Raw genomic sequence first — 12117 nt, forward strand, 5'->3', positions numbered from 1 at the left:
AGGAAAGCAATGGATGGAGGTACAGAAAGGTCAAGTCATATAAAGTGGTGGATTCTGCGCCCTGATCCACAGCTGATCCTGCTCTCTCATTGAGAGAGCCCTTTGTGATTCTGAGCAACACCAGATTTGTGTGGACAGACGCCTGTGGCATATAATTTGCTTTAATAGACTTTCTTGAAGCATATTTGGCGTATGTGTCTGTGTTTATGCAAATCCTCTTTGGAATCTCTTAAAAGATTTGTGGGATTAAGAGAGACTGAATTTTTACACAGATTCATGGAACTTTCTCTGACGGGGAATGTCACGTACTGTCCTGTAGTTCCTGCTCTTAACATTCCTCTTAGAGAACCACTTATTAATACAAGACCAGATTTATTGTGTTAATAACAATGAAGTCAAACTGTCAAGTGAGGAATTTCCAGGCTGGTGAACTAGTCTGTAAGCCAAGGGAGTTTCGACTAGAGAGGGCTGATTCCCATTCATTCTTTCTGTATTCTGATCCCACATAGAGGACACATAGAGGCTCAAATTTAAGCTCACGGTGTTGGTGTTGTTCTTTACTGAATCATTATACTGTAGAAGTATGTCTTCATCTAGTTCTGCATTGTCATTGTCAATTTTATTTTTATTCTAAGACATTCACTGTGAACTGAAGTCGTCTTGCGAATGTTCCTTTATTTTTGATTTCTGCTTATCATAAAACAAGACTTGGAGTTTATAGCCATGTTAGCGGCTCTGTGAGGCTAACCTTAAGTACAGCGGTGCTTTGAGCTAAATGCTAACGTCAGCATGCCGACAAGAGGTGTTCAGTATATGTACAAACAAATCTTTAACAAGGAATCTTTAGACTGAACTGACTATATTGAATCACAATGTCGCTGACTGAATCAGCAGCTTTTAGCAGTGGAGCTCCCCTCACTGGCTTCTGAGACCGCCATTGTCAACTTAGTTATAATGCACAGTACCTGGTTAAAAGCCTATTAAAAGACAGCAAAAGCCACAGAAACAATCATAATCTGACAGCGCTGTCGAAAGTAATAGGCTGCTACGCTATTAACCTTATAAACAGTGCTTGTATAGGCTAGTTTTGTACTGAACTGAACGTAACAGCTTGGACTAGCAACGGACTGAACGTACTACTGAACTGACTACAGTCAGAATCTGCACTGAACATTGCGGTGGTATAAAGAGTGCCTGTATTCCCATTACAATTAGTAACTCTTGACTCTAGGCTGTTTAACTTTATATCATCTCGTGATAGAACTTGAGCAGAGGGGAACAAATACCACAGCCTGTTTCAGAGTAAATAAGAGAGTTCACAGGGTTCACCAAGTTTTCATGCTAGGACTTTAGTTGCAGATGACGAGTTACTAATGAAACCGGCATCCCACACTGCCACAGTCTCTATCGTCGTCTCTCAGGAAAATATAGGCTGGTGCCGCCCCATTTATCGTCCTCTCTCAGAAGAACAGGGTCAGTGAGGGGTAGCCTGCTGGAGAGAAGGGATAGGTGGAGGGATTTTCTCTGGCATTATATCACCTTTTCCCAGGCTGCCTACAAATTGTCTCTTCTAACAGTCTAAAGTCACTTTATTAAAGTTTTGGCACATTTTTCACTTGTTAGAGAAGAAATATTGTAAGCAAGGGAAGAGATCAAGCTTGTAAAAGATCAATATGATCAAAGTGTCTATCAAATGGCCTGATGGTTTACAAAGAGGCCCTTTGTGTGTAACAAAGAGAATTTTTTTCTTTTTTGTGCCAAAATTCTCAAGGAGAACTGATGACTTACTCAATAGGCGAGAGAGGAGGAAGGGAACAATCAATTGAACTACAGTAACACCAGAAAATGTTTAGGGCATTGATTTTCCTATTGTGTGCTGCGAAGCAAGATATTTTTATGGGGAAGGGCACATTGATAGCTTTGTTGTAAAGACACAGGGGAGAGGTATCCATTATTCCATGATTGATATCTTATAAAATACTATAAATCATAATTGGTATTTTTGAATAGCCTTTGTTTGAGGGGGAGGGATGGGGACACAGACAAAGTTCTTCGTTACCTTCCTCTCTTTCACATGCTTGTGTTAATAAAATAATAATAAAATAAAAATAATGACAGTGTGCAGGAGTTTGAGGGGAATTCATATGGCAGGTAGCAATACTTGGAATTACATTGTCAAACTGTACATTACTCTAACACTTGGATTATTCCAAGACTGGTGATATGCAGGATTAGTTTCAGTGGATCACACAGGGCCGTTTTATTTAAACTCGGAATGTCCTTCTTTATTCCCAGGGAGAATAGTTTTCCCTTTCAAAGAGCCTGTGTGTTGTGTGGGTTAGAGCTTTAGCCTTTTTTGTCTCAATCTGTGGGTGGTACTGTAATATAAAAAGAAGGAGCTGGTTCATGCATAAGATGTTGTTGTTTCTGTCTGAAAACTTTATCAGACTGTCTCATGAGGTCAGTGACTGCTGCCTGTGTTTGTGTGTGTGCATAAAGTGTGCACACTTAAAATTAAAGAGGACAAATAAGCTAAGGGAATCACTGATCACTTTGCTGTAAGTGTTATTTTCAGTGTCTTCCCGTAACAGTGACTTCAGCTGGCCAAACGGACTTGCTGGATCACGCTTTGAACAACTCAACCTTTGGCCTGGCTGTTATCTCTAAGTGTTAGGCACAGCGCCAAGCTCTACATGAAGTGTCGCTTTTCCTTCTTTTTGTATTTTCATTTTGTCTGTAATTAATGTGTTTCTTCCTGCTCTGGTGTCCTTATAGTGGCACAGGGCAAATGTCTGGACTCTCCTCGGGGATCCTGGCAATATGCCTGGCAGCCTTTTTTTCAGTGGGAAGCAAAACCAGAGAAACTTGAGACAAAATGGGCTAATCTGCCCTGCTATGTGCAAAGCAGTACATGACAACCTTACCATAGCAACATCAAATACTTTCTGCATGTACAGTCATGATAATGAAAGGATGACAGAGAGACAACGAGAACATGAATGTCCTGTCAGTTCTAAAAAGGCAGCTTCACTTATGTGATTTTTTTCAGCCTCCTATAAGGCTGATTTTATCTTCAAAGTAATCGTATCTGCAGCCTGGGATTGTCTCACCTTTTTTGTTCTCCTGTATATTAGGATGCGCACACACAGAGACAGAATACTTTGCATCAGGCTAGCCAGTTTGTGATAATTTTTAATACATGTTTTGAAGACATTTTCAGACTCCTAAAAGGCTCTTTAATCCTGCTACAAAACAAACATTAGGAAAACATGTTATTACATGTGGAAATATAACATTACCAAAAATAAGAATAACATGGATAAATGAACCTAATAAAAAAAGGTTATTTCATTCATTCATTATTTATTTTTTTCAGTCACTTCAGTGTACACTTCCAACACAAAACAACATAATACACATTCCATAATCCAAAAGGAGCAGGGAGAAGAAAAATCTTATATTACCTGCCCCCTTCTCAAAACAAGTAGCATAAATGGTCTACCACATATGATAACCTTCATACATTCAGATTTACTGCCAGCAAACTGTACATATTGTCGTCTGTTTTACAAATAACTACTTAACCATTTGTGAACTATGCCTCATGCCAAATGCCTAGTTCAGAAAATAATATGTCATGATCCATTGTATCAAATGCTTTTTTTTCAATCAATGAATAATCCTCCTATGTAACTCTCCTTCTGTCAGCTCCATTAATGCTAAAGGTGTTGATCTGTTTGTTTCCGTGCTGATTCTCATTTAATAATTTGTTATTTCCCCCCCCCCCAAAAGTGTCTAATTTTAAAACAAACAACTTTTCAATGATCTGTGAAAACCGCAAAAGTAAGGACCCTGGTCTATAATTAATTAGTACACGCTTGTTTATTGCCATTTTTATAAAGTGGGGTGACATTCGCTATTTTCATTTTGTCTGGAAAAATACCAGTGATATGAAATTTTATGAAATGATAAATTACAAATGTCAGTAAGAGGATTAATATTGCAGCCAACAGTCTTTTTTTTAACTATAGTCATATCATTCCCGTCACAATCAGATGATTGCTTTTCTTGACAATAGTCAGAATCTCACTTACCAAGATACATTGACTGCAGTATTTTACTCCCTCCAGTCCCATTTACATATATCATGTTTTTCAACAGACTTCGCAAAATTAGGCCCAACATTAACAAAAAATAAATTGTGGGATGACGTGCCATAAAAAATTAGTAGACAGAGTACGTTTGTTTTGGTTGCTGTCTTTGTTTGGTTGAAAGAAGAGTCCTTAGAACAGCGGTTAGTGCTGTCAAACGACTTGCTGGGTTTTTCAAACTTTGCTTTGTAGCTTAGCTTACAGTATATCTGTGACGGTGAATGTAATCCTAACTGGGACAACCCTCTGAGAAATACTGCAGCTCATTCTTGCCAGTCAGACCTGTTGTGTGATGCTGAGAAGTCTAGCTGTATATCTATGGAGAGACAGTTTCTGGTGTGTGACAGAGAGAGAGCGAGTTTGAGGAGTCTACAGGATTTGTTAGTCTGTACATTCGATTAAAGGTAGTACTTCATGTCTGAGATGCATTTGGGCGTAATTTTGGTTCAAAGAGGGGAATGCGTAATTGGTGGTAGTGCTGGCCAGCACAATCAGTGTAATGGACTATTTCGGTCTAGTCACATTGTATTATCAGAGCTGCACAAGCTGATATGTAGAAGTAGACCTGTGATGCAGTGCCAAGAGAATGTCAAATGTCCAATGAGGCTGCCTCTTCAAAGGCAGGGTCATGCCATGGCATTGTTTTCTCTTTTTTTTGCCAGATGAACAGCTTGAACAAGTGTGCGAGAAAGACTCACAATTCATACAACAACGGGAAATGGAGGTGCTGGTGGATCACGTTCAAACTGTCTGACACATCAGGGCCCTCCAGGAAAGAATTCATTGCAGTTACATCAGTGACCTCACACTCCGCTGAACATTTTTACATGTGTAGTTTGCTTATTTGATTTCATCTAAAGTAGACACTGGGACAACATGTTTGTCTTTAAAACCTTTCATTCAAGCTTGCAATACAAAGTGTTTAGAGGTGAAACACAGGTCAACAGCAGAGATAGAAACACAAAAATAGACCTAAAAGCAAACAACATAAGTGGCTTTAAAAGATCAGTTCAATAGATCAGAAAAGTATATGTGTACATACATCAGTACATCAGTAGCTTGTCTCTAGAAATGATGTTATTATATTACTAATTTTCAACAGCAAATATGTTTTGAAAGAAACTCAACACCACCGGAATCATGTTTTCTATCAACATATGGAGCAATTGTTGTTAATTAAAGATCTTCAGACATATTTTATGACATAAAAATACTCTGAATAATAATAAATGAATGTTTTTCCACAAGAAAGTTCAATGACTTAGTTTTGAAAGTCTTAAAATTACATTGACTCCTTCCTAAATTGCATATTGGGCCAAAATTGGCTCCAAAGTAGCTGTGATGTCATAAATCCTGCTCGTACACACATGAGATTGAGATTTAAGGTGATAACGGATAAACTTTCACCTTCAGCAGATGAATGTGAAAACAGCCTTCATGTATCAAACTCTGCACATGCATCATTCTGCACGGTGAAGCTCAAACATCCAAGCGAAGTAACTATAAGCAAAACTTCTTTTTGAGTGGAGGGGAACTTTAACATATCTGCCAAGTCACAAAATATTGATACTGACCATATCTGCAAAACGTTCAGACAACGAATTTCATTTGTGTACCCTACAATATCCGCCTGTACCAACCAACGCGTGATTGAATGTTTTTATGGTTATGTTTAGGCACTCACACAACAAATTAGTAGGATATAAACATAATTTCTAGAAGACATTGTTGAGCTAGGTGAATTCAAATGACTCATCATCAGTGTTGGGAGTTACAAAGTAACTCACTACTGTAATTCCACTCCTTTTGGCAGTAACTAGAAATGTAACTAATTACTTTTTAAAATTAAACAACCAAATTACAACTACTGAAATTTAAATGGGTTCTTTACTCATTACTTTTGTCTTGATAGCAGACAAACACAGCCTATTCCCCGGACTTTCCGGTTTATGATCTAACGTCACCCAGCTTTACGGCGGCGCAATGTGACGTGAATCAATCAATCAGCATTAGACTGCACACAGTGGCTGACAGTTCAGGCGATGTGAGCTTGCTGTCCTGGAAATATGGAAATAAGATCTAGGACAAAAATATAGTGGTGAGTTGTAGTCTGTGTGCAGGTGGGAGAACTGTCTCCACATCAAAGACTAGTAATTCTAATCTTCTGTAACTAATTGCTAATTTCCAGTAACTTGCACAACGCTGCTCATCATCACCAATCAGTCCTGTAATACACCTCTGTAGAAAGCCTTTCAATGCCTTCTCGCTCTGTACCATGGCCATCAATACAATAACCACTGACTGAACTTCAATACCACTACAGACCTTTATATCCAGGCATCGTGCAGTCGTCATCTTGGAAACATCTCAGAGAGAAAGAAACCCCAGTTATGTCACGGGTCATATCGTGAGTCATCATGTTTCCGTCCCATCACAGACTGTTTTTACTGAGCTGCTCGACCGTACCGGAATCAGTTTTTTTCCTAGACTGAATTTGGGAGTAATGCAGAGGGTGAAAAACTAAATATTTCTCAAAAGGACCACATTTCTTTCAAAAAATGTGATGTATTTCCCACAATTAGGACTGTTAAGTCAATCCTCAACAAAGAAAAAATGTTCCCATGGTAGCAAGTTCTAGTCAACTTATTTTCTCCCCTTACTTCTGAACTCAGCTGTTTGCTGTTTCAGTTGATTTCCATGTCGTTATTTATTTTTTTCTACCTCTTTCCTATCCCTTTTTTTTTTACAACTCCCACTCACTCCACTGTGTTCAAAAGTGCATTTATTCAGTCAAAGTTAGAATATGTTGGAGGCATTCTATTTCATACTTGTTCTGACACTAAACAGACTGCAACTGAGCTGCAGGTGTTTACATGTCATGAATGCTCAGTCATTTTGGTGTTGGAGGGACGCTGAGCGATCTCCCAGTCTTCACAGAAAGCAAGTGGACATTCGCTCAGGTGGCCTCTGGTCATCTTTCGAGTAGTAATTATGATAAGGCCTTGGCTGGTTCTGGCTCTGTTCACGGCCCTGTTTCAGGCAGGTGGTGAAATATCCACTTGTCTGGTTTTAGTCAAGAGCCTTGTCTGCACTTTCTCAGAGAACTTACATCCAGTTAACAGATTGGTTGCGTACGTATTTGTACAGAGGAGGTGTCATTTTGAGGGCAAGAAACTACCTATGACTAATATCTGGTGATGCACATCTCTTGAGTGAAAATGAAACAACTGACCACCTATCAACACTTTACGTCTGACTTCTTGTTTGAGAAACAACTTCAAAATCAGTAAATGAAAACCTTGTTGTGATACTATATTTTAAAAGTGGAAGAGTTGCTGGGAACATAGTGTCAGTTTGAACAGTTTTAGCTCCTAAAGATGTGCAAACAAATGAAAACAAAAAATGAAAGCTTAACACTAGTAAGATGCTTGCCAGCTGGGATGATGCAAGTTACTTGCAGTTACTTACAGTATTACAGACGGGATTCTAGTGATACCACTGTTGGGCAGCACATAATTACAATGTTCCTCTGTTACAATGAATTATTATTGAATGAGGGTTGTAAATATGTTTAATAAACTGAGTTCATGGTTATTATCAAACATTTTAATAATGGTACACATTTGGTGAGATGTGATGTGGTTGTATGAAGTTTTAGTGCCTGGGTTAACCACTTTTATCTGCCTTTTCTATTTTCATACGTATCCACTGGCACGTTTGCCTGAGCTTGGAAAATATTGCACAGCCTAGACTTGTGGTTTTGAACTTAAGCCCATCAATTACAAATCGCATTTATTTTATTTTGTCTGTGAACATTTACTTCAGCTATGGTAAGAAAATCCACTTTCAAGTATTTGAAACTTGCCTTAGATAGGTAATCCATCACAAATAACATTTTGTCACCCTTAGTTATTTGTTATATGTCGCCCTGTAGTACTGCAGTTGCAAGCACTCACACAAAATGATAACAGAGCTTTGAGAAAATAAATAAATAAATAAAGCAGATGAATTGTTTATATTTATTTGTAATTTTGAGTGTATTATCAGTTTTTAGCATGTCTCATAGCTCAGACATGTTGTATTACGGCAGTACATCCAAAATTGTCTTTTTTACATCACTACAGTACAGAGAGGGTTCATTAATTCAAGATGTTATATTTAAAAAAATATTAGTGTTTGGAAAAACAGGAGACACCCTGATAAAAAGGAAAATAATGGTGAAAATTCAGGTGAAAAAATGGATTTTAGTTAGAAGTTTATCCTTTTTTACTTTCTTATCAGTACTCTAGCACATAATAAATAGCTTGTTAGCATTATTTTTCTCCCATTTTCTCTTCACTTTGTATTATTAGAAGCATTTTCTGGGCTCTGCTCATTTACTCAGGTGAACAGTGTAGACGTGCCCAACTGTGCAACATCCAAATATGTCATACTAGATTCAGGCCTTCTTCTTACTTTATTTTACTATATTTCAACAATTAGAGACCAACGGCATACCATACAAGGTAACTTGCTTCACCGCTCAGTTCAGAATGTTAACCATTTTTGATCTGGTGGTTTAGAGGTTTGTGGCTGTTTCGCTTTTTTGTAAATACCGATCATGTTATCTTCTTGTAGTTATACAAAGTCTGTTCTACTTCTGCGTCTGCAATCTTGCTGCTATAGCAACTGCTGTCAGGGAGAGGCTTACATCCCGGGTAATTTGTGCTTCAAAAACAAAAAAGCCTCAGACAGAATCAAAAGTAATTTACTGTAATATTTGCAGCAGCCCCCACCCAACACACACAGTTTCGAATCTCTGTGTTTCCAAGTCACAGAGATATAGAATAACGATCAAGCGGTAAATAACACCCGTCAGGACTTGGGATACTGGCCTCAACAGTGGGGAACTGTTCAGCATTGGTCCAGGTCAAAAGCTGTTAAAGTTAACATCAGCCTATTCACTTGTTATAATTAGATGTGTTGTAGAAATAAAAAGAGAAAAATGAGCAGGGGACGGATTCAAGGCTTGGAACATTCTGCCTCTTTGCTGTCTCTCCCTCTCACAGGTTCTATGGGATGCGGTTTTGTCTTTGCTAAATATTCCCATTTATATGCAGGTGAGTGAGCAGGTGGATGCTAGTCTATTATCCCTTTGATTCGTATTTCGTAAACAACACGTCAGAGATGATGGTGGAGATGGGGAGCAATCAGATTCTATAATTATATCAGCCCTCTTCCGGAACACAACGCTAATATTAGAGATTCTGCTAATGCATCTTTCAGTTAAATTCAGAATTTAAAAGCTGCATTATTCATAACTTGCGATCTTGGCACAGAACCTGGGTGGAAAAACTGAGGCCTATCATTCATTGCTTAGGAGCCATAGGAGCCATTTGTCTGAACTGAAGTGGGTTTGAAACATACTGAGATATCATAATGCCCCTCTCTTAGATGTGTTATTGGAAATGTATACAGACTGTATAAATATATATTTTAAAGACATATAAACCATAAACATTTGTAAAATACACTACATTTAAAATGTTAGGTGACTAGCACTTCCAAGGCTTGAATGAGCATTCACAGTTGAATCCTCAGTACTAAAGATAAGCAAGTGTGTTTGGTAATATATCTTGTTCATTGATGAAACGTTTAAGGTACAAGTCTGTGTACATTAAAAAACCTAAGGAGAGAAGTCAACTTCACCTCCCAAGAAACATCCAACCACTGAGTTTAAAATTGTGTTCCCTGCTAACGGCAGGATTTCTCTTTGTGAGAACCTGATGATACATTCAGCTGTTTAAATGTTCGGCTTGTGGGTCAGTTTTAGTTTTCTTCAACTGTGGTTCAGTTATAATTTGCATAAAAAATGTTTCCTTCAGTCAAAAGAGTTTTAGGGGAAACTCAGCTAACCTCTCCCATCATAAAAGCTGCTTTTCAAGTTCATCATTATCCGTATCTTTAGCTACTAACTAGTACTGCTTAATAGATTTTGGAATTTAAATTTGATTTCAGCCACAGACAAAAAATGTAGGATGCCACTATGACTATCCATGAAAACTGCACCTACTCAGCTGAAAGTACTTAGCCAGGGTGGCAAGGTAAATAGCGATGTAAATAGTGAGGAGCCGGCTCCTTTAAGTGAATAATGGGTACCGACTCCTGGGTGTTATTTTTGTTATACAACTAAGATAGTTATTCTTGACATATCTCACTTTTTAACCATCAATATGACAGAATATTTAACTGTTTTGTGGATACTGCATATTCATTTCTTGCAACAAATAAGAATGTAACTTAGGCAGTGACCAGCAGAATTGGTACTAAATGAGCTTTTTAGGAGCCGAAAGAGCCGGCTCTTGGAAAGGAAACGGAGCCATAAGATCCAGCTCCTTTCAAAGAGCCGTAATTCCCATCACTAAAGGTAAAGGTTAGATGAACTCCTAGCTAATTGCTCGGGAAAAAAAGCAGAGCTAGTTGCAACCTTTAGAGGGTTAAGAGGCTAATAGACATGAGCTAGACTATGGATGATTACCTGCACAATACAGGTAGATGAAAAAAGAGCAGTTTTCAGAATGAATGTATTATACTTTGGATTGGTTTCAATACGTTTCCATAGCCATTTTGGTACCTTTTCTGCCATAAAACTTGTCACCCTAGAATTGAATTGAAACCCACATAATCTAAGCTAACAGCTGCATTCTTAGGTCACACCTGTTCACAAATGCCATGCTAATGTTAGCTTACTTTACCACTTCAGCAAAAAATATTCATGTGAAGGCTGGGCTATGATCTAACGTCTACATACCAACAAAGATGAGATGAAACAACTTCACAAATGCAACACCAGATGCTCAGTTAAAAGATTTCAGCTTGACTGTCAAGTTGCTGAAGTCATTATTATATAATTGGAGAAATCAGAGAGAAACGAGGTTGTGAACACTCAAACTGGGTTAGTACCTGGATTGTTAAAAACAAATATGTGGCTGCCTGAAATTATTGTTTTACAAGTTTCAAAAAGTACAAGGACAAATTAAAGTCATCATGTGTGAATACATTACACAGTTCTCTTAATGTAGAAAAGCAACTATGGCATCAGCAGTATTAGAGTACAAAGTGTTTCAGTGCATTTTTATGAAGTGCTGCGCAGCTGCACATACTATAGCACTCTCAGCACAAACCTGGTCCAAGCAGCAAGGTCACGTTGATCATATTAGATGTAAAGTGTCAGGCAGTATAATGAAAAAGCTCCTCGTTGTTAATAACACATGACTTTGCTTATCTGAACCATAAAACAGAACATCTCTGTCTCTATTTCTCTATCACGGCTGGCCTCCTTCTATCTCGTGATTGTCTCCTGAATGGGGGACGTGCACATACACTCCTGTCTTTTAGCAATATACAGTAGTCAGCCACACTATGGCTGTTGTTGATGCAAAACACTTTTAGAGCTAAGAGGTTTTATGATTTAACAACTGAACTTTTGACCTGGTGATTCTTAAATCAGAATCTGTGAATGGATAGGCTGATAACGTTGCAATATATTGTGTCAATGCATGCAGGGGCCCTAACTGTAGTCTCTTTAGGCCAACAGTGTTGCCAAAACTACAAAAATGAGAGCCAGGTTTTCATGAACCTACAATCCTGTGTCCTTCAACAGCAGGGTTAAAACAACCAGTGAGTGAATCAACAGTGCAGTATTGGGCGGTGACACATTGTCTATTGTTTTGGCTCTGTACTCCAACACACTGGATTTGAAGTAAAAAAAATTACTATAACTGTAGGTGCTGCTGTCATTTGAAATGTTGTTATTACTCCTACGTTTCTGTCCTTACTATTCATCAAACAGATGGGAGCATGGCCTTTCTGATAAGGTCCCATTTGCCATGCTTTGTCAGAGCTCAATGACGTCTATTCTGCACAAAAATGTGCGTTATGCAATATTTCAAAGTGGCACCGCAATGTGGCACTGAAAAATTTACCA

The sequence above is a fragment of the Siniperca chuatsi genome, linkage group LG8, assembly GCF_020085105.1.
Source record: "Siniperca chuatsi isolate FFG_IHB_CAS linkage group LG8, ASM2008510v1, whole genome shotgun sequence".
Lineage (NCBI taxonomy): Eukaryota > Metazoa > Chordata > Actinopteri > Centrarchiformes > Sinipercidae > Siniperca > Siniperca chuatsi.